Consider the following 5,000-nt stretch of genomic DNA (forward strand, 5'->3'; position numbering starts at 1 on the left):
TGTGTGTGTATTCATATATAGAGAGATATATACAGAAAGATGGATAGATAGATAGATAGACAGAGAGATAAAGAAAAGAATAGATAGTCACGTGACTTTCCTTCCATTTTTGTTACTGCCACGCCCTCCCTTTCTTAGTACCTTTCCTTAATGCATCTATATTTCTCAATTTATTTTCCTTTTTTACCCAATCAATTCTAGACTCCTTAACCATTTTTTACGCTCTCTCTATCTATTGATCTATCTATTTGTCTGTTTATCTATCTATCTATCTATCTATTTGTATGTCTATCTATCTATTTATCTATCTATTTGTCTGTCTATCTGTCTATTTGTCTGTCTATCCATCTATTTATCTATCTATTTATGTCTATTTATCTATTTGTTTGTACTTTCTTTGTCTCATAACTCGAGAGAGAAAGAGGGAGAGGGAGACAGACAGACATAGATACAGTTAGACAGAGACAGACAGACAGACATAAAGACATAGATACAGTTAGACAGAGACAGACAGACAGACATAAAGACATAGATACAGTTAGACAGAGACAGACAGACAGACATAAAGACATAGATACAGTTAGACAGAGACAGACAGACAGACATAAAGACATAGATACAGTTAGACAGAGACAGACAGACAGACATAAAGACATAGATACAGTTAGACAGAGACAGTCAGACAGACATAAAGACATAGATACAGTTAGACAGAGACAGACAGACAGACATAAAGACATAGATACAGTTAGACAGAGACAGACAGACAGACATAAAGACATAGATACAGTTAGACAGAGACAGACAAAGTAGACAGACAGGCAGACAGACAGACAAACAAACACAGATAAACAAGCAGACGACAGCTAGACAGACAAGCACATAAAAAGCGAAAGAGAGAGACAGAGACTGGGAGAGCGCTTACGAATCTGAAATTTATTGGATGAAGAGATTAAGATAAATTGAGAGATAAAGTTGAATCAATGGATATACGGAGATAAAGAGGAAATGACGATAAAGTGGTAAGGAAAATAGAAGTGAAAAATCCACATGACATTGCATTTGAATATCAATAAACATGCATTGTATATACGTACGTACACATACACACACACACACACACACACACACACACACACACACACACACACACACACACACACACACACACACACACACACACACACACACACACACACACACACACACACACACACACACACACATATATATATATATATATATATATATATATATATATATATATATATATATACCAAGAGGCGTCAAACTCAGAAAGACACACCCAATGGGCGTGGTCAGGGACATTCCAGGTCTCCCCCCCCCCACCCCCACCCCACTGAAGGGACCGACAAAATAACCTCTTCTCGGCCCTCCGTTTTGCGCGCCATCTAGGAGCTGTAAGAGGAAGCGCTGTTGGGCGGGAAGAGAGAGTCGCTCCTGATGCGCCATCTAGGAGCTGTAAGAGGAAGCGCTGTTGGGCGGGAAGAGAGACTCGCTCCTGATGCGCCATCTAGGAGCTGTAAGAGGAAGCGCTGTTGGGCGGGAAGAGAGAGTCACTCCTGATGCGCCATCTAGGAGCTGTAAGAGGAAGCGCTGTTGGGCGGGAAGAGAGAGACTCGCTCCTGATGCGCCATCTAGGAGCTGTAAGAGGAAGCGCTGTTGGGCGGGAAGAGAGAGTCGCTCCTGATGCGCCATCTAGGAGCTGTAAGAGGAAGCGCTGTTGGGCGGGAAGAGAGAGTCGCTCCTGATGCGCCATCTAGGAGCTGTAAGAGGAAGCGCTGTCGGGCGGGAAGAGAGAGACTCGCTCCTGATGCGCCATCTAGGAGCTGTAAGAGGAAGCGCTGTCGGGCGGGAAGAGAGAGACTCGCTCCTGATGCGCCATCTAGGAGCTGTAAGAGGAAGCGCTGTCGGGCGGGAAGAGAGAGACTCGCTCCTGATGCGCCATCTAGGAGCTGTAAGAGGAAGCGCTGTTGGGCGGGAAGAGAGAGACTCGCTCCTGATGCGCCATCTAGGAGCTGTAAGAGGAAGCGCTGTTGGGCGGGAAGAGAGAGACTCGCTCCTGATGCGCCATCTAGGAGCTGTAAGAGGAAGCGCTGTTGGGCGGGAAGAGAGAGAGTCGCTCCTGATGCGCCATCTAGGAGCTGTAAGAGGAAGCGCTGTTGGGCGGGAAGAGAGAGAGTCGCTCCTGATGCGCCATCTAGGAGCTGTAAGAGGAAGCGCTGTTGGGCGGGAAGAGAGAGTCGCTCCTGATGCGCAATCTAGGAGCTGTAAGAGGAAGCGCTGTCGGGCGGGAAGAGAGAGACTCGCTCCTGATGCGCCATCTAGGAGCTGTAAGAGGAAGCGCTGTCGGGCGGGAAGAGAGAGTCGCTCCTGATGCGCCATCTAGGAGCTGTAAGAGGAAGCGCTGTTGGGCGGAAAGAGAGAGTCGCTCCTGATGCGCCATCTAGGAGCTGTAAGAGGAAGCGCTGTTGGGCGAGAAGAGAGAGTCGCTCCTGATGCGCCATCTAGGAGCTGTACGAGGAAGCGCTGTTGGGCGGGAAGAGAGAGAGTCGCTCCTGATGCGCCATCTAGGAGCTGTAAGAGGAAGCGCTGTTGGGCGGGAAGAGAGAGACTCGCTCCTGATGCGCCATCTAGGAGCTGTAAGAGGAAGCGCTGTCGGGCGGGAAGAGAGAGACTCGCTCCTGATGCGCCATCTAGGAGCTGTAAGAGGAAGCGCTGTTGGGCGGGAAGAGAGAGACTCGCTCCTGATGCGCCATCTAGGAGCTGTAAGAGGAAGCGCTGTTGGGCGGGAAGAGAGAGACTCGCTGCTGATGCGCCATCTAGGAGCTGTAAGAGGAAGCGCTGTTGGGCGGGAAGAGAGAGACGCTCCTGATGCGCCATCTAGGAGCTGTAAGAGGAAGCGCTGTTGGGCGGGAAGAGAGAGACTCGCTCCTGATGCGCCATCTAGGAGCTGTAAGAGGAAGCGCTGTCGGGCGGGAAGAGAGAGTCGCTCCTGATGCGCCATCTAGGAGCTGTAAGAGGAAGCGCTGTCGGGCGGGAAGAGAGAGTCGCTCCTGATGCGCCATCTAGGAGCTGTAAGAGGAAGCGCTGTCGGGCGGGAAGAGAGAGACTCGCTCCTGATGCGCCATCTAGGAGCTGTAAGAGGAAGCGCTGTCGGGCGGGAAGAGAGAGACTCGCTCCTGATGCGCCATCTAGGAGCTGTAAGAGGAAGCGCTGTTGGGCGGGAAGAGAGAGAGACTCGCTCCTGATGCGCCATCTAGGAGCTGTAAGAGGAAGCGCTGTTGGGCGGGAAGAGAGAGTCGCTCTTGATGCGCCATCTAGGAGCTGTAAGAGGAAGCGCTGTTGGGCGGGAAGAGAGAGTCGCTCTTGATGCGCCATCTAGGAGCTGTAAGAGGAAGCACTGTTGGGCGGGAAGAGAGAGTCGCTCCTGATGCGCCATCTAGGAGCTGTAAGAGGAAGCGCTGTTGGGCGGGAAGAGAGAGAGTCGCTCCTGATGCGCCATCTAGGAGCTGTAAGAGGAAGCGCTGTTGGGCGGGAAGAGAGAGAGTCGCTCCTGATGCGCCATCTAGGAGCTGTAAGAGGAAGCGCTGTTGGGCGGGAAGAGAGAGACTCGCTCCTGATGCGCCATCTAGGAGCTGTAAGAGGAAGCGCTGTTGGGCGGGAAGAGAGAGTCGCTCCTGATGCGCCATCTAGGAGCTGTAAGAGGAAGCGCTGATGAGCGGGAAGAGAGAGACTCGCTCCTGATGCGCCATCTAGGAGCTGTAAGAGGAAGCGCTGTTGGGCGGGAAGAGAGAGAGTGTCGCTCCTGATGCGCCATCTAGGAGCTGTAAGAGGAAGTGCTGTTGGGCGGGAAGAGAGAGAGTCGCTCCTGATGCGCCATCTAGGAGCTGTAAGAGGAAGCGCTGTCGGGCGGGAAGAGAGAGAGTCGCTCCTGATGCGCCATCTAGGAGCTGTAAGAGGAAGCGCTGTTGGGCGGGAAGAGAGAGAGTCGCTCCTGATGCGCCATCTAGGAGCTGTAAGAGGAAGCGCTGTTGGGCGGGAAGAGAGAGTCGCTCCTGATGCGCCATCTAGGAGCTGTAAGAGGAAGCGCTGTTGGGCGGGAAGAGAGAGACTCGCTCCTGATGCGCCATCTAGGAGCTGTAAGAGGAAGCGCTGTTGGGCGGGAAGAGAGAGTCGCTCCTGATGCGCCATCTAGGAGCTGTAAGAGGAAGCGCTGTTGGGCGGGAAGAGAGAGTCGCTCCTGATGCGCCATCTAGGAGCTGTAAGAGGAAGCGCTGTTGTGCGAGAAGAGAGAGTCGCTCCTGATGCGCCATCTAGGAGCTGTAAGAGGAAGCGCTGTTGGGCGGGAAGAGAGAGTCGCTCCTAATGCGCCATCTAGGAGCTGTAAGAGGAAGCGCTGTTGGGCGGGAAGAGAGAGTCGCTCCTGATGCGCCATCTAGGAGCTGTAAGAGGAAGCGCTGTTGGGCGGGAAGAGAGAGTCGCTCCTGATGCGCCATCTAGGAGCTGTAAGAGGAAGCGCTGTTGTGCGAGAAGAGAGAGTCGCTCCTGATGCGCCATCTAGGAGCTGTAAGAGGAAGCGCTGTTGGGCGGGAAGAGAGAGTCGCTCCTGATGCGCCATCTAGGAGCTGTAAGAGGAAGCGCTGTTGGGCGGGAAGAGAGAGTCGCTCCTGATGCGCCATCTAGGAGCTGTAAGAGGAAGCGCTGTTGGGCGGGAAGAGAGAGTCGCTCCTAATGCGCCATCTAGGAGCTGTAAGAGGAAGCGCTGTTGGGCGGGAAGAGAGAGTCGCTCCTGATGCGCCATCTAGGAGCTGTAAGAGGAAGCGCTGTTGGGCGGGAAGAGAGAGTCGCTCCTGATGCGCCATCTAGGAGCTGTAAGAGGAAGCGCTGTTAGGCGGGAAGAGAGACTCGCTCCTGATGCGCCATCTAGGAGCTGTAAGAGGAAGCGCTGTTGGGCGGGAAGAGAGAGTCGCTCCTGA

The sequence above is a fragment of the Penaeus vannamei genome, chromosome 36 (genome assembly GCF_042767895.1).
Source record: "Penaeus vannamei isolate JL-2024 chromosome 36, ASM4276789v1, whole genome shotgun sequence".
Taxonomy (NCBI): Eukaryota; Metazoa; Arthropoda; class Malacostraca; order Decapoda; family Penaeidae; genus Penaeus; species Penaeus vannamei.